At 40.5% G+C, this 19,396-nt stretch overlaps 1 protein-coding gene across 1 annotated transcript in view; it reads right to left on the bottom strand.

Moving 5' to 3' along the window:
* sbno2b (strawberry notch homolog 2b) overlaps window positions 1-17,224 on the bottom strand; it is an 89,884-nt gene extending 72,660 nt beyond the window's left edge. Inside the window, exon 1 of the mRNA XM_079996550.1 lies at window positions 17,100-17,224. The gene's annotated coding sequence lies outside the window, so the exon portion shown is untranslated. The remainder of the gene's footprint in view (window positions 1-17,099) is intronic.
* Window positions 17,225-19,396: the final 2,172 nt, after the last annotated feature.

The following is a 19,396-nucleotide window of genomic DNA, read 5'->3' as shown; positions in this document are numbered from 1 at the left end:
TCTGAGGAGTCCCAGGTGTTCCTTTCCTGTAAGGACTTTAATATTTACTGGAAAACCTCCCTGGTGGTTTACTCTATTCTGCAGTGGAAAGGAGCAAGCAATTAAGAAACTGCAAAGTTGGGCTGGGTGATATATTGATATATATAGCCCATATATTGATCTATATTGTGATTTGAGACTAGATCTTAAAGCAATGCAATATTCTGGACAGTGTAGACTGTTCTATCTGTTCTTATCGATGCCTCTACCTGCAGGGTTATTATATCCACATTAGTAATAGGTTGCGCCCGATATTCGATAATATTCAATAAATATGGAATATTGCGATATTTGCCAACATATGCGATATTTTCACAGTATCACAATAACGCCCACTCCCCCCTTCTGTCCGCCCGTCTGTCAGTGAGACCATGCGGAGCGACGGGTGGAGCTCATTCAGCAGATGAAGGATTTGGACGTGGTTGCACACATGGTGTGGATGGCGATTAAGTTGCAGCTCCGACGGGACAGTCGATGTGCGTGTCAGTGATGCGTGCGCCAGCGATAGGTTGCCCAAGAGTGCCGCACCAGGACTGTGTGTATATTTTAGATGTAGGTATTTCACGTCTGCTTATGGAACATAAGTGCGTATGGAATGGTATTTTTAATTGTTTTATTTCGAGGAACGGGGCACGGCAATTGGGGCACACTGAGCCGTGCTCGCGTCCTTGTCCACAAATAAATATATTTATGATCCCCCTTATTTACAAATCCCCATTATAATGTTATCGCTGTGCATTTTTTAAGCTTCTGTTTTATCCTGTTATTGTAATGCACACAGGTCAACGGGAGATCCTTTCCGCATGCACATTACATGAATGCCCATGCGCAACTTACGATCTGTTCTCCGTGATCCGGCATTAAAGATTCACCGTCTCTCCAAAGAAAACAAATAGTGTTTTTATTGTAGATTTATTTATTGTAATTGAATGAAACCAAAACACCGTACGCAACCCCCCAAGTCCCCCATATACAACGACGATAATATTGTGTATATTTGGGTGGGACTGCATCACAATGAAAATCACCCAAGCCTAATCTGTAATGGATTTATCAATATCGCCCTATATGAAAGACATGTTACAAGGAGAATTTTCGAGGGTAGACTTACTCTTCGTACTTTCAGTATCTATCAAGAATAAAGGGAGAGAGAGTAAGACCCTCTCTCTCACTATTCAGGGACACAATGGACATGTCTGTCTTCCTCTTGCAGTGTAATCTGTTAATTGATTTAGATGCTCATATTGGTTCAAGTAGACCCTCTCCGTGTGTCTCTGCACCCCACCCGACCCCCTGCTCCTTTCTCTGGGTGGCCTGACACAGTGGCACACAATGAAAAATCGCTAAAAAGTTGTCAAAAGTCAGAGGCTGTTCAAATAATCTCGGGAGAGCAAACATGAAAAAGATTATTGTGCAAGTGTGTAATAGGCTTCCCTATGTTGTGGCACATTCTGGGACATTTCCTTCCCCTCGACAGTGTTGAGTCACTCTCTTTAACACGGCTGCCAGCGAGGACCTGGTTAACAACCAGGAAGTCTCTGTCACTTAAAAAAGGGCAAGCTGTGTATTTACCAGGTTATCTCATTGATTGACTTGAAGGATCTCAGACCAGAGACTGGTTTCCGACTGATGATTACACTCGTCTATTTTCACGGGGCAGCCCTAACCATCAGAGGTTATTGCTGAATTTGTGCAGTTTAAACATGTAGTGAAGCAAAACTTTGCATTTCAGGTCATGAGGGAAATGGACGCAAGGCATTCGCTTATTTTATAGGTAGGGACTCGGAGACGGACTCGAAGACGCTCTCCGTTTGCCATCCCGTTCCTCCAAATAAAACAACTAAAATAGTGTGGGGACAGGGCATGGAGGAACGCGCATAATACATGGAGACATAATACATTTCACTGCATATATGTATGAAAGTATTTATATGTATGTGACAAATAAAAATCTTGAATCTTGAATCTTGATGGGGGGTGGTCGGGGAGAGAGTCACAGAGAAAGTGTCCCCATTACGCACGGTTTCGTTCCAAACCCACATGTTTCGTCCCGTAAGGAGACTTAAAATAAAAAGTTTTGATGCGCCCATCGCTGGCTCGCACACCGTCTGTACCGCCGGAGGGAGAGACAGATACGCAAAATGCTGACCGTCTATCTTTCCTGTAGCAAGAGGAAATCCCATCCCATCCCCCACCGACCTGCCGGCGGCGAATAGTAATAAGTAATAATAATATTCGCATTAAACAGCCAAATCAGATTCGACTCACAAAATTCTCGGGCACAGCCCTACAAGAACCAGAGTTTTTTCTTTAAGTGTAGTTGGAGCACTGCTCACAGCGAGCACATGGAGGTCATCCAAAGAAGTGTGACTTCCATAAGCCGCTAAGTCACGGCTAAGCGCTCACGAGGAGGAACACCATCCTGCTTCGTGTGCCCACTTTTGCTCATAAAATGCACATGAGCGTACAAGCAGAAATTCAATGAGGAAATCCTCCATGTGTCACTCGCCCACAACATAATGTAGACCTAGTTTCATTCTACAGACACAGTATAGAGACAGGGTATCCAACTGCTTTACTGTCACATACATTTATATGATAGTATAGTGTAAGTGTAAGAGATGGGGGGAAAAAGGATTTCTAAAATCAAACAAGACAGGAGATCAAATACTGTCTTCCCCCTGTTCAGTCTCCTCCAATTCCCCTGCTGGAGGTCAGGAGGTAGACCTGTCCAATACAGGAATGCATTCCGTCTGATTATAAATTTAAGCTCAAGGGAAGAAGACCAAGCATTTTTTTTAGACCTCAGCGTGTCATGTTGTTGACAGCCCCAGCACCTCTCTCATGTATTCTCTTAGTCCGAGGGACGCCGTTCCTCACAGCCTTTTCTCCTTTCTCCATTAAATCCTTCTTAAGACAGAAAATCCTTTTATGCGTAGCTGCACTTCATCTTCATTATGTGTTCTCAGAATCAGCACATTGAAGCAAGGACTGGACACGCACGCACACACTCTCTCTTTGGTATAGGTTTCTATTCCTCAGAAGTGCGAACTTATCTACAACTGACAATGTCCACTGCAACTCTTCACTCACGTCACTCATTAACAATCACAGTTCCATCGTAAGTAATCGGGATCAATGCAGCTGTGTTACCAGAGCAGCGGGGAGGTTGACGGTTGGTTATGACGCCCTAGATAACCAGCTGGATTCATTAGCTGTGGTGATTAAATATTGATAAAGGGAACAACTTACTTCCCTTAGAAACACTGGGCTCTGTCATTCAAAACTGCCTGCATTATTAATGGTACCTTTTTCGACACACAAGGTCCTTGCGCACCTCCATGCACACGCATACTGTAGCACATTGACATTAGCCACACGCGCGCCATTCACCACTAGACAGCATCCTAAAGAAGCTGTGAGCAGGCAAGTGAATGGCACTGGATAGAGAGGATGATCGGATGTCTTATCAAAAGCTTGGGAATGGAAACAAATTGCGCTTTAAGAGGCTGCTGTTACTGCATTTCGCCTGTTCAAATATTTATCAAGCTGTGTCTCTGGACTAGGACAACACACAGGACTACAGCTAACAACCACGATGGCCACTTGAGTTATTAGGCCTATCAAGCAAAGGGTTAAAAGCTATATTTTTAAAGCAATAACGATTCATCTTAGCTAGATCATCATCGAGCTGCACTGAGAGAAACAAGGCTTGTACAGTGTTATCTCAACCTTCATGATTAATATCCCTGTGACCACAATCGCGAGCTGAATGAGACATTACTGAGATTTATTCATGGAGGGGGAACTGGGCAGAAGAGGCCTTTGTGGTGGTGGAAAAAGGAGGGCACAGGCGAAGAGAACAGGGGAGAGCAGAGAGAGAAGTCTGCCAAAGACGACACATACAATTGGCTTATGGTGGCCTGGTGACGCTCATCTAACCAGACACCAACTGCTCCTTCTGCCACGGCCCACCAGGAATAGATAGATCAAAGGCCAACGACCTCAAAGAAAGAAGGATCCACTTAGCCCCCCCATTGTCCTGTCATCTCATTTCTTTGGGAAGGACACCAGGATAATGACAAACAAAAGCTGATTTGGATCTCTCTTGTTGCTCCACAGGGCTCCAGACTAACTTTTTCCACTAGTAGCACTGGTGCTCTCTATTGAAAATTTTAAGGAGCACCAGCACAAAATTTAGGAGCATCACACATATTTTATCCATTTGAACTGCATTAAGCCTGGTTTATAGTCGTCGCAGCAGTAGTGTCGTTTAGTGCGCGCGCCATAAATGGCGCCATTGCGACACTCACTCGAGGCGCCGCACAGGAGTTTTGCGCAAGGAAGTGCACCTCCCATTTTTTTGGAACTCCGTGCTGTGCGCTTCAGGTAATTCAAGATGGGTGCATTCCAAAGGAAGGTTGTGAGAAGAGTTCCGCAGGTACAATCTGTACCGTTCATCCATGCTTGACCTCAAAAATAACCAGATGGCGTTAAATTCATGGAAGCTGATTGGCCGTCTCTGTCCAAAGTTTTAGACTATTTGAATACCTCAGGAGTTCTTTGTGATGTTTACACTGACACAGACTCCCGACTAAACCTTGCACTGACTACAATAACTATACATACAATTAACACTTTATTTCAATTTTACGGGTCTTTTCTTTTTATTCATATCCTTCCCTCAGGAATTTATTGTATTGTTTACAGCAGTTCTCTCAGTTTCCCCTGCTGGTTTGTGCACAGCACCACCTGCCTTTCAGGAGAATATTGTCAGGCATCTACACGCAACTGTAAAATATGCTTGTGCTCTCTGGCAGTGAGCCACATGGCTTGTTTGCAGCGACTACAACGATATGTTGGCTGAGACTCAAATGAAAAATGCTTTAGTAATAAATAGACAATTTACAGAAATAACAATGTGCCGTATTATTTTAAAGGAAGACGTCACAATTTTGAAGTAATGCTTGAACAGAAAATAAGATTAAGTTAATTAGCGCTTTTTTAAACATAGATCATATTTTGAGAAATAAAGATACTACATCTGCATTTGCATCTTTCCATTTAAAAGCAGCCCTCCACCAAATAAGGTCTGGGCCATGCCCATTATAAATGCTCTCTCTCTACAAAGATAAGAACTGGTTATTGTATTGTAACGGCTAATTTGACTATTAGCCGTTACAACAAGCTGTTGACTAGAAAAAAAGACTAAAACTCAAGACATTTCCTGTATATTTTTATTTTAGTTAGTTTTCTAAGTACACAACATAGTTTCAGTTAGTTTTTGTTTTTTCTGTCTAGTTTTAAGGAAAATGTTTTTTCCACACCTAGTTTTAGTTTTTAGCTTAGTTAACATATGTATGGTAAAACAAGGCCTGAACTCTACTTATGGTGGTAGCAGACAGTTTTCCGGGTTCCATGAATGCAGCATCGCTTTGGAGCAATTTCAACCGGAGACTGGTGTCATGTCAGTGAAGAACTTAATATCAGAGGAGTCCACCAGTTAGTCAATCGTAGATAGCGTTGTTCTCTCAGACAGATAAAAAAAAATAAAAAAATGATAAATGGGTCGCCAGCAACGGTGTGCATTGGGAGGCCAGGGATTTGCGATCCGCTGTGAGCACATTCCGAGCACACCGATTTTGACGACGGACATTCAAAAACATCCTACAGCTAAGTTGTCAGTATTGATACCGCTATTTGAAACAACAGATTTTACACAACAGTGCCAAAGTGTCTAGTACTAATTCTATCCCTACCCATCCTTCTCTTTTCCATCTCTCTCTCTCATTTCTTCTGTGGCAAACTTAGCCTAGTTTCCCTGTATTAAGCCCCACTCTCCCTTCCTGCCTCCTGTCAGGGCTAGCCCATGGTGTCTGCTTCTGCCTCTCACCCAGCCTGACCCTGATTTGAGGCTTCTGGCTGCCTGCCTTGCAGTGCCCAAAAAGCACCGGTCATCCACAGTAACTCAAGAGTCAGTCAGTCAGAACACCAGACAAACGCCAAAAAAATACATAGAACATAGAAGAGCATCTGCCCGATGCTGCCTAAAAAGATTTATTTGAATTGTACCTTATTGTTCATTTATTCGGTTGGCATGTAACAGCTACAAGCTGTTGCAGGCCTCAGAGTTTCTGTTACCTGGTAATTGCCGGTTTTTGACTGGGAAAATCTGTTGAGGTCCGACATATTTAAAATCTCTTCGGTCATAATGTCCGGTGAAAATACCCTCTAAGCCCAATTTGAATTAGTGCTGGGTGATACAACAATAACGATCAACAATTTTTTTCCCCTCAATGTCAAAATAAAATATTTTTATAAAAAATTCTGCAGATCTGCTCAGAAAGGGTTTGAACAAGTTCCGTTTCCGCATTCTGCAAGTTGCAACACTAAGGCAATCCGTTTGGACGATCAAAGGCTGACCTTTGAAGTCTAACCAATCACGTTTGTTGATGTTGAAATAAGCCTCGCCCACTGGTTGCGCTTGTAAACACACAGAGCGGAGAAGGAGCGACAGCATCCAAAACTCAGAGAAGCAGAAAGATGATGTATCGTCGACAACAGGGAGACATACCTCTAAATTTTCGTGTTTTTTGGGATATTTCAGTTCTGACCCAAAGCAGAGGGTAAATATCCACTATGTTGTTGTGTAAAATATGTAGACGAGAGATCCCAACGAAGACGGATAACACCACAAACTGTACAATTTATTTTGACCTACTTGCCATGTTTTTGATTTTATCAAAATTGTATTTAAGTCAAATGTTAATTAAAGCAGCTGTATGTGTTATGTATTGTTCACAAAGAGTAGTAATATTCGTAATATTTCATCAATGTTAAAATAGTGTTAACTGATGGGACTTATCTTAATTCTAAATATTCAATAAAAAATATTATACATCTACGTGCCTTCATGATTTTGTTCTTTATATAACCTGCTTGCAATTGTTCTTAAGCTCAATAAACACAAATAATATTTGACCAGAATCTCTCCCATTCGTCTGGGACATTGAAATCTTCCAGGACACATTGATCAGCACCAAGTTTTTCGAACGGAAACTCTGCTACAAGTACAGACTCTGTAGATTCATTATAGACAGATCCACTTCAACCTATTTCACTTCATTAGGCAGGGGTGAGAGCAGTATTGCGCCATATTCTCTGAATCAGGAAGACAATTCTGCCCCTTAGTGTCTTTCTGTTCCAGCTTAACCTGGAAAACCCAAAAGCAAAAAATGTGAGATTGCTTTAGTTGGAGGACATCTGGGTGTAACACAGAAATCCTGTCCAGGAAAGGGGAGATGTTAGCCTCTCCTTCCACTATTGTTACAGTGAATAGCCACCGACAACTAACCCACTAAAACACTGTGCTCAGTGAGGAAGACTTAAAAGTCTATTGCTGCTGTAGAAAGCAGGATCTGAATGTGAGACAAGTGCCAACATGTCTCCGTTATCTTTCCGTTATCTCAACTCAGCTCTGGGTTGAGGGCTGATGGGTCAGCTAAGGTTATGGTCACAAGTCTTTGACAGTGCTAGTCTGTTAACTATTTGGCTAATCCCCGTTTTCCTTTTTCTTTGTAGTTGTTTACGATGACAGCTAGATTACTTGATAAAAAATTACTTGCAAACAAATTAATTGTTACACGGTAATCTAGTGAACAACAATGTCAGACATTTATAGCTGGCTAACCAGCCATCTAATTGTGTAGAAAGCAGACTTTGTAGTATCCCATTTCAATCACACAGACAGTAGTCAATCAGGTGCTGCGCAGTAGAAATTGGTTGGCCATTTAAAAAAATGGTCACGATATGCTTTTACATTTAAACCATGAAATGTTTAAGTGCGTTGTTTGAGTAATAATGATTTCTGAATGTATCGGTATTGATGGCCCTTCCTTTGGAACACCAAACATTGTGTGTAGGGTCCAACACATCCAACATGTTTCAGCATCTTCGAGATCACCATTCATCACTGCATGCCCAAGTCAAAGTAAATAACTAACACAGCTAATGTAAGCTAAGTTAAGCAGTTTAACAGTCAACTGTTAAACTCAAATTTACTTTTGTGTTAATTTACTGGGTTAAACAAATTCACTTCTAACTGACACTTCTAACCAAATCAGACAGTTCCAAATCTGATAATTGGTTTCACAAGGTAGCTATGGTAAATTCTCAAAGGCACCTACTTCTTGTCTTATTTTTAATTTCATTGTAAAGTAGTTTTGTATAAAACGTGCCTTTTACTCTCTATAGTGTTAACCCTATAATAACAATCCCGTACTATGAAAATGTGACAGCCCCAATTCAGATGCTGAAGTGAGAATATAGAAAGGTGTGACAACCCTTTAATGTAAATAAAATGGTCACAACACGCCAGTGAAATGCCAGCATGGATGACATGGATATAATATTAATTCATTTTTACAAAATAATTGATTCTCTGTTTAGCACCTTTTATTATTTTTGAAGTTAGAAGTTCAAAATATGATTAAAAACTTTGAATAATCATCTTGAGTGTGGCTCAGCCCAGGGGCGGACTCAGGTCTCAGGCAATACCTATTTGAGAACACTTCTCCACCTCGCTCAGTGGCGTAGGTTTTGTTTGAACATGGGGGTGACATATTAAGCGGGGGGGTCTTGGGGATCTCCCCCAGGAAATTTTGAGCATCTAACACTTCATTTCCTGCATTCTGGCAAATTTTTCTGCACCAATTTATGCATTTTCTGAATCAATTTATGGTGGAAATGTCTTCATTTATGTAAGGGGGGGGGGGGGGGGGCAAATACACGATTAATTATACTCGGCTGAAGCTCTGCTTCAGCGATACAACACACAGTTTATTTTCAGATAACGTCACAGATATACTTTTTTTTTTTTACTTGTCCGTTCAAAACACTGCACGAGGGATTGAAGTTGCCCGGACAGAGTTTACTTGCCCCGGGCAAGCAGCAAGCATTAATGTCGAGGCTATAGCCTGGATATAGGCTATTTCACAGACTAAAATTTTCTCACAAAGAACCATACTCTGGTTGTTAGGGCTCTATTATAAACAAAGGCCCTATCCCTCCATGGTTGGAAACTATCATAAGGAGCTGCAGTGTTCTGTGTAGCATTTAATCACTGCAGCGCCACAAACTTTAGGTTTATGATTTACTGCAACTGTTATCAACGATGTTAATCATCATTTATTTCAACAATCTGCCATTTTCGTCAATGCAATCTGAAACAATGAAAACAACACTTTGAATTTTACACTTCGGTGGTTGCCTTCAAACATAAATAAAAAATTAAGATAAAACTGATTAATTCCTTTAGATTTTCTTCACAATGTTAAAATGAAAACTTTACTGAATAAAAATCTTCTACGACAATTCAACCTCGGCAAGTGAGCTTAGTTGAGGCCTTTGACAGGACCCCGCACACCATCTGCGATATTTCATGGTCCCATGCAGAACAAAAAAGAAAGTCAATAACTTCTAGTTTTGCTTTTGGATGCTAAATTGACTATGAAATGATCGTATGATCAGGATATTCCAGTCTATTCGGAACTTCAGAACTCCAGAACTTCAAAGTGCGTTGCATCACGTCGGTAAAGAGGTGAAAATTTGCGTGTGTATTCGAGTGTCATGTTTTCCTCACGTCTGATCCAAGCTGGAGCTGATGATAACCTGTGACTATAAAAACCTGGGACTGAATGCCGGGTGTAACCTTTCCCACTAAAGACAAAAGCCAGATGTTAGCAGGTGTTTTTCATGCAGTGGAAAAGTGGTAATATGTGGCGTAGGAGAGACCACGTATCCACCAGTACTGGCCAAAATCACTCTCAGTAAGAAATGCCCATTCTGGCAGAATCCTTCTAATGCTGCCAGTTAGGGCTGCACAATGTATCATATTTTCCATTAGTGTCATGAATTGAAGATGGACAATATACAAACTACAAAGGGCAACAACATTTGTAATAGCCGAATCACTGATTGCACTGTCCATACTCAGCTTACAAGTGTAATTATTATCCAATCAGCTGTGGACTTCTAACATATGAGGTAAATCCTCGTAATTATAATCTATATTTGCAAGTTGTAATTACCATTTAAAATGTTCCTGGCAAGACAGTTGGATGCTGTTGCACTGATATTGCATTTGCATGTCATAACGTCATCACAATATACAACAAGGTAAGTTAAGGTAAGTTCCATTAAGAGGATTTAAATGTGTATTTAATACAACACAGACAATTAATTATATTATATATTTATAGAACCCAGAATCGCGATTGTGGCTCCACCCCTTTTGGCCACCTTCATGAGCACCTCGTGTGGATTACGCACATTTTAGTATTTTAAGAGATAATAGATCTTATTGTGCGTAATCACTGGGTGTCATGACATTTCACTGCATATATGTATGACCGTATGCATACGTACGTGACAAAATCTCTTGAAATTGACCATAGTAATCACACATTGCATATTTCTCCATTGGCAGCCCCAGTCCAGTGCAGTAACTTTGCGGCAAACACACAAGAAACCTATATCTAAAGTTACGTAATTTATAATTCATATTAGGTACACTTATCAATTGCAAACCCCACAGAGTTCAAATGTTGTTTCAAAGGACACAGTTGTCAAACATGTAGTTTTAAACACATATGTGCCATGGAACTCTTCTGGAAATAATGACATAACATTCAAGTCAAGCGTGGAACTGAAAGTATGATTGCAGTATTTTTTTATTATACAAAAACAAATTCAAGAGATGAGCCACTATCTCTGCTCTGGACACTAGCTGGAACATGGGAAACTAAAACAGCTCATCATTTAAGTCCAATCTGTTTATTTCCAGAGTTAAGAGAAAACTAAAGTCACTCTGTTTCCAAAAACTGTCCCTCGCACTATGTCTCATAATCTACTGACTGAGTATAAATATTTAAGACATTAACTAATGAAGGTCAGATTCCAGGAAAGTAAAGGACATAGTTCAGCCTTTCAGTCATCCTGATTCTACCCCATCACAAGCATCCTTCACTCTACATTTCACGCTCACTCCAATCAACCTACAGGCTATAAAACAGATTTATCACTGACACCAATTGGAGAGGGGAGAGAAGCAGGGGGGGGGGCAAAGGTGATGAGAGTGGGAGAAGGAAGCATTATGTAAAAAAAGCATGGCACAGAGAAAAGGGTGGAGGGGTGCAAGACCTGGGTCTTTGTGTGACTATAACGGCAGCGGCGGTGGTGGTGGGGGGGGTCAGGGTTGTCTCAAAGAGGCGGTCTATGCTTTATCTTATTGCGTCTGTAGTCACTATATAGAACCACATCAACAGCTGTGTTGCCCCTCATGGTGACAACGGGACAGGATAGGATTTATTGTGTGATACTATGAGCTGTCAGGCGATATGTTCTAACGTTTATATCACAGTTTGATTTGATGCAAATAATATACAGTATATCACGCTATTATTTCAACTTGCAACTACTGCTGCCAGGCCTAATTTAATGATAGATAGTTTAAGGTATGACTTCCAATATTGAATATGTCCATATCATGGGTTTTGAGTTTTATTTTTCAAATTCATTCTCTCCCTTGTGCGCTATGCTTTCAGAAAGGGTTGGTCGACGTTGACAAAATCAAATATGACATTTGACAAATACAAAAATATCATTATCACTATTTTACAGATGACTGCGTTTAGATACAAGAAATGTCGCCTTTAGAGACTACATTAAATACATCACAATATTATGTAATTTGCAAACGATGTCTAATCCCATAGCACAATATTGATACAGGTACTCCGCACTTAACGCCCGAGTTCCGTTCCTAGGACCAGGTCGTTAAGTGAATTGGTTGATAAGCGAGGGTCTGTGTTATTTCACGGTAAGGGGGCGTGGCGATTGCAAACGCTAGTGTAGTGAATACTGACAGACTGCACGAACCAGACTGAGAATGGTGATGCTCGATGAGATATATCCAGTGTATAAAGGGTGATGCGGGATGAGATGCTTGACGCTGAGACGCCACGGTATTGTACGCAGTGCACAATACCGACTGGTCAGAGAGCTGGTCATAAGTCAGAACGGTCGTTTAACAGGTAGGTCATTAAGTGAGGAGTACCTGTATTATAACAATATCTCACCAAGCCCCACATGCAGTCTTCATTTATTTATTTAGAAAACTTAAGTTCCAAATCATTGAGCATGGTCTTTTATTTCTTGGTGGGCACTGATGACCGGGTGGTGAAACAAACATTTAATCTACATAAACATTTCATTTGTATTAGGTGAATAGGCATCAAGCAAAAATAAGTTCTACCTGTGACATCAGTCTAAAGCCATATCAGTGTACCTTTCAAGTATTTGAATGTACTGACTCACCATGAGCAGAGTAGGGTGGATAATAACGCTCATAAATACATATACTCATCAATATATACACAATGTTCTCAAGCAAATGTTATGCTGTGATTATCTTAAATTTGTGGATGAGCACGTGACTTACTAAGAGTAAGAATACAGCTTGCTAAAAACACATCAGCTAACCACTGTTCTCTCGAGGCCTCTTATTTATTGACAAAAACTAGATGACAAATTGTATCGGAATTACATGGTCTTTCCATTTTTTGTATTTTCATGAAATTAAAAGACAATGACCAAACAGAAACTGGACAAAAGATACATTTTATTCTGAAGCCTTTTTTCCGCTCTTCGTATATTGCCACAGAGGGAACAGACGGCTATTGATCCAGTAGCTTTAGTGTTTTGTGCTGTGGACCAGCCAGGAGGGAGGTTGCCCCAGGGTTGCTGGGAAGGCATGTATGGTTTTAAGGCTGTAGTTCTGTTTGACACGCCAATAGTTAAATATCCTGTATAGTGCTATTACAACCTAGTGGACGCCGGGGGAGAGAAACCAGGCTGCAACAAGAACAAGACAGTACGTGACACTGGGGCGTGAGCATCTCTGGGGCTCAAAGCGCTAAAAGTGACAGCACCCTGGAAGAGAAGCAGCATGTCACTTTGCAATCAGTGAAAAGTGTTCTCCAACAAGGGGGAAATTATATAATTGGAAAAATAGCCAGCCACCATGGCAACTTGTGTCAAGGCTTGCATTAGGCCCGACTGACTAGCCTTAGCTGCAGGCAATATAGACACTGAAAACTAAACAGTGGAAATTGTTGGAGGGAAAAAGAACAGGACAGAGTTTTATGAGCATTCCTATTCATTCCTTTCATGTCGCTCACTATCCAACTAGCTGAAACTACTTGAGCCATGAATGTTTGTTTTTTTCTTAACAGATAAGTTTCTTAACATATAAGTTTATTAATAAACCAGCAAGTTCCAGTGGCATTGTCCATCTTACACGTTCCCAACATGAGAAAACCTTACAGCCCCCAGTGCAATACTAGAGCCAAATTCCCCCCCATTACACAAGTACAGGCAGGCCTAACACAGCACTCATACTCAAGTGTATAACATAATAAATACATGTCAATAAACCTGTGCATTTTTATGGAAAGGTTAGAGGCATTCTACAACACAAAGCCAAGCAATCTGCAGAAAAAAATGAATGACTGGCTCTCATAGGGCAGCAAAAGCACAAATACCACAACCCTCATCTGCTAAATTTGATGATCTACCAAGCAGAAACATTCATGAGATTTAATGAGAATGATTCATGGACTTCACGGTCAATTGTTTATTTTTAGGTTTATTATATAATTGCGATTTTTAAGTACATTTTTAGATTTATTGTGTATTGCCATTTGATCTATGTTTCCTATTGTGCTGCTGTAAACACTGCAATTTTCCACAAGGGATGGATAAAGTATCCATCTATCTAATATTTATATTCTAGAAGGCTGGCATTAATCATTTAACAAAAAAAATGGAATTTGCCTATTGACGCCTTAATAGGGCCAATTGGTTAATGACCGATGACTTCAAACTAACGATAACCAAAGTGCATTTTGGTTGTAACTGCCATTTTCTTGGTATTTTGTCAACAGAGCATTGTCTGTGTGGGCCTCATGCGTTTGCATCCTTTTATTTGTGAAATGGTGCGCTGGTGTTGTGTGAAAGGTTGTAATAATGAGTTCCAGGATGGAAAAGGTAGATAAGTAGACTATGAGGCAAGATTTTTAAAGTTTCCAACCTGGAAAAAAGGCTGTGGTCAGCAGGTAGAGGACAAACATAAAAAGAGCAAATTGTTTTTTCATTTTTCATAAATGTGTTGTTCTTGACTGTTTCCTTGTCATTAACACTTTGATAGCCAAATAAAATATGGAAAGCAAATGTTGTGAACACAGGTTAAGGTTTAATGGTTAATTTATCTGCATTCTGCACACGAAAACCTCTCAGGTCATTCACCTTTCTAACATCCCATGGTTCAGAACAAAAAAAGTGACACTTGGACAAAAGTAGAATAGTAATTTCTTGCTCTCAGACTATGTGGGCACAAAAGGCCATAATATTTTTTGTGCCAGAAAAAGGACATTAGTGTTTTTTTGAGGAGGGATGTAGATGTAGTGATGTTTTTAGAAAAAACAATGGATACTGCACTAGTGTAAAGTAGTGCTATTCATACATAAACCAGAAGCAAGTAACATGAGCAGTATCAAGATAAGATACACTTTATCAATCACCCACCAGGGGAATTCACTTGTAACAGCAGCTCAAGAGTCAAAAGTAAGGAAAAGAGAAATAAAGAAGAATAAGTAAGATTAAATAGAAACTACATACACATACACACAAACTTTCACTTATACAGATATGGCCATGATGGACCATCTCACAGTGTAATTGGACAAATGATTGTAATACACACATGGTGTGTACAATAATACTACAGATAAAATATTGCACTGTAAAGTTGATAATGGCAGAGATTGAATTGCACAGGATAATTACAGGTTATATATATATATATATATATATATATATATATTATTGATATATAAATGATGACCGTCATAAGAATAATTGCACATTATAAATATGAACAATGTGAATAATGTAAATAATGTGTATATAGTAAAGGTATATATATTTATCTCATATGATATGTATATATTTAATTATATCAACAAGAAAAACACCAGCTACAACTAGAAACTGCATTACTATGCAGTTGCTTGGGAGTGGGTGGAAGAACAACAACAAGCCAACACTTAAGCCATTTCTCACTTAGGGTTAGGATTTAGAGCATATTTTTGAGAGCGTAATCCCAAATTATCTCATGCAGAGGTTTTGAGTCACATTTCAAGGGTCTGTAGCGTTTTGGTTTTTTTATATTTAGCTCCTCTACTTCAAAGCCACTATGGTCCCACTAGACTGGTTCAGTTTAAAATTCTGAATAGAGTGTACTAGACCCCACCAAGATTCTTTAGGGTAAGGACTAGAGACGGGTACCATAATCCACCTTCTATGTTCATGTCCGAAGATATTCATATTCATGAGAATAGAAGATTGGTCATTGGGCAAGTCTACCATTTACACCTAGTGTTGTATGTAGTTGGTGACCCATCACCTCTGAAAGGTCTGCCTGCACCCCTTGCAGACTGGGTAAACACTGCAGAGCGCGTCATGGTCATGTTAAAGAATGGAAATATGTTGATCTCCCTCTAACCTCTGTCTGGTTTTTACACCTGGGTGTTGTTGCAGCCTAGCAGCCTATGAGAAGCAGCGCTTCAATTATTATTATTTTTTTTTTAACCGAGCTGAGGTGAAACGAAAAGTGCGCACGGTATCCCAAACTTTATAGCTGACCCGTAGAACCCATTGCTTGCACAGGCAGAACGTTTATAACCCCGATTACTATGCAGTCTCTGTTTAAAAAAAAAAAAAGAAAAGAAAAGAAAAAAGGGATTAAGCAGTCTGTGAGAAGTATTCTTTGCATTTATTCTTCGTTTTGATGTGTGTTGGAATGTTTGTCCTGTGTTTCTCGTAAGTCTATTGGACGTTGATTGTTCCATTAATGAAAATCGCACAGAACTGGCAATAAAGAATAAAAAAACACAACGGTTGGTACACACAAAGAAAGCACGGCTAGCCCTTAGCTAGCTCGTACTGTGTGAACTGTTAGCTCGTCGGACGACGTAAGATAACCTTGGTTGGCCGTGGTCGTGCGAGCCAACGTTGTCCGGCCATAATTTCTCAAAGGAAACAAGGAAACAACCACCCATCGAATATCACCGAGCACAACGTTAGCTTATTAGGAGACAAATATACATATTTTTTTAACCCCAGGATAATTAGGCTAGGCTAGCTGGGTTAGCATATCTGGGACCCACTCGCCAGCTCGCCGTCTCTGGGTGCGCTTGTTTTCGCAGCCACGGTCTTACCGGCGTCAAGACTTCCCCTGTATCGTTTACACGTAATGAATTGGAAACGTCTATTGATGAATTACGATTGCCTAAATGGAATATATTTGCGTCGTAAAGTCCTGAGCCACTGTACACGTTGTAACAATTTGGTAATACAATCCTAACAATCAAGACCTTATTATCCACTACTGTACTATGTATTCGTACATTTGTATTCGTCCTGTACAGAATGTATTTGTATTTGCCCCGCCGTTACTGACACTTTGTCAACAATATTGCCTTCATTTGTGCCATGTGGCTCTAACAAGGTTTGTGAATGTAAATGTGCTTTTCTTTTGTGTCCATTTTGGACAGTTTAGCTTTTTATGTGATTTGTTTGCGTCCAAGCGCACAAACGCTCGGCGAGACCAATTCCTTGTTTACGAACATGTACCAGGGCCGAATAAACAGGTTCGGACACACCGTCGGCTTAATAAAATAAAAGAGTTGCTTACTTTGGCGAGAATATATTGTCTTTCCACCTTTCTTACTTTTGCTGATATGGAGTATATATTAAAAAAAAAAAAAAAAACAACAACTAAAAATCAAGGATTAGATTTTCACAACCGATGCCCCGCACCACCGGCGGACCCCGCCACTTAAAACGCACGCTCCTAGGAGAGGCTGCCCTGAGCGCATCTAGTAAATAGCGGTTGCCGCTTCGCTCGCGTTTCAATCAACATAACGTCAAATTACACTCACCATTTATACGGTTCTTGTCTTTAATCCGAAATCCACGTACGCGCTTTCCTTTTTCACCGACTGCCTGCCTCGAGTTACGGGGGGAAATGTCGTTTTTTATCCAACTCGCTCTCCTTAGTTGTTTCCTCCACTTCCTGATTGAGACGCTGCCATTTTGAATAAGACCAAAGAGGATAGTTCCGCTGCTGCTGTGACGTCACACAGAACCCCAAAAGCCAGGCAGACGCAGGTCAAAACACACACGTACGCACGCACGCACGCACACACACGCACACGCGCACACACACACACACACACGCACGCACGCACACACACACACACGCACACAAACACACACACACACCGTGTGGAGGGAAATACACAGGACAAGTCACATGGAATACCAATCCATTGAATTTGATTTTGTAATCATGTTAAGTCACACCTTGTCTAACCCACAATTTAATCACTGACGGGCTGGGTTATTTTGACTTTGTAATACCAGTAAATACTAGCCAAGTTAGCTTCACATTTGTTGGATCTTACCCCCCTTCAATTATTTTATTGAATTTCACACGGGAATTCTCAGATATTTTTATTATAACCAATAAAAAGTTGAAACTTACAGTACCTTTACCATTACCATTTTTGACCTGGGTCTTCATCTTTATTATAATGTTAATAATGTGATAATTGCACATTCATTTCAGTATATAATTTCCAATTTCTAATTACATTGGATCAAGGCGCCTGCAGCACCGCCAGCTCGGCCCTTTTTGGAGGAAACTGAGGCAGCTTATGGCGATGTCTTGTACTACAACCCAGCGGTGGGGACAGTGTTCTGAAGAGGTTCTCGAGGCCTTTCGTGAAGGAGGGTAGACCGCATGTTTTCTGAGCTTGGTATTAGCATGTGGGAGATGGACCTTGCATTTTTAGCTGTTATGACAAAAGAGCTGAACAACCTGAATCTGAAACTGCAGGATCCAAACCACTTCTCGTACATCTATGGATGTGAGAAGCTGTTCTCCACGATGAACTTCAATAAGTCCAAAAATAGATACAGACCGACTGATCCAGCCAAAATGCCTCAGATTCGGGGAGTGGTATTATATTTATAGAACTCCTATCAACTGTCGGTTGATAGTGTCGTATATCAACATTGGAGAAGTTGATGCAAAATATTCACCCTGAATTAATTATCAACTTAAAGTCAGCAAGTACTGATTTGAGTATTGACATTGGACGCTCCAGATGGAGTCTAACCAAACATTATTTTTTAACATCTATATCACAGTACATTCCCAGAGTTACAAGCTCACATTGATGATCTAGAACTTGTTGAATGTCTGATCTGATCTTTTGCACCATGAAACATACCTGTCGACGAGTACAAGATCAGAAAAGTGTGTTAACTCGCATTCATCAGAGGCCAAGTTATGTCGCTTTTCCACATGTACACGCTGAGCGGTGCATCCACACCACTCTGCACCAACCGTGCGCGGAAGATGCCTGAACTGCAAATGAGATGTGACGAGTGACCATCACACCTTTGACAGCTACACTTCATCACAATTGCATGGTATCCATAGCAACGGTAGAAAAAATCATTCCTGATAGAATTCCAAAAGTGTACTGGCCTGGTGTGTGTGTGTGTGTGTGTGTGTGTGTGTGTGTGTGTGTGTGTGTGTGTGTGTGCGCGCGTGTGTGTGTGTGTGTGTGTGTGTGTGTGTGTGTGACAATTTGGGTAATTTCCCAAATATGTTAACATATGTTTTCATGACAAAATCCCTTGTGTGTGTGTGTGTGTGTGTGTGTGTGTGTGTGTGTGTGTGTGTGTGTGTGTGTGTGTGTGTGTGTGTGTGTGTGTGTGTGTGTGTGTGTGTGTGTGTGTGTGTGTGTGTGTGTGTGTCTGTGTGTGTGTGTGACAATTTGGGTAATTTCCCAAATATGTTAACATATGTTTGCATGACAAAATCCCTTCTGCATCGAGCTGGTCATTTTGATGTATTTTGTGTGTATGTGGCCCAAGGAGTGGCCCGCTGAAGCGTTGTGGCTGTGCCGGCACACTGAGATATAACAAAGATGTTTATGTGTGTGTTTTCACCGGTTTATTGTATTTTTTTTGGTTGATTGTTTATTGTATATTGCCAATTATTTTCTCTTTCTTCTAATGCCAATTTATTTTTATGTTTCCTTTTTCCTGATTCTACACTTAATTATCTGTAAAATACATTGTTTATCATCTTATTTTGCAATACTGCTCCGAGTGACTAAATGGAATGAATATAGATTCAAGATTCAAGAGGTTTATTTGTCAC

The sequence above is a fragment of the Zeus faber genome (genome assembly GCF_960531495.2).
Source record: "Zeus faber genome assembly, chromosome: 1".
NCBI classification, from domain to species: Eukaryota; Metazoa; Chordata; class Actinopteri; order Zeiformes; family Zeidae; genus Zeus; species Zeus faber.
The sequence above is the reverse complement of the archived record's forward strand: the minus strand, read 5'-3'. Positions and strand labels throughout refer to the sequence as shown.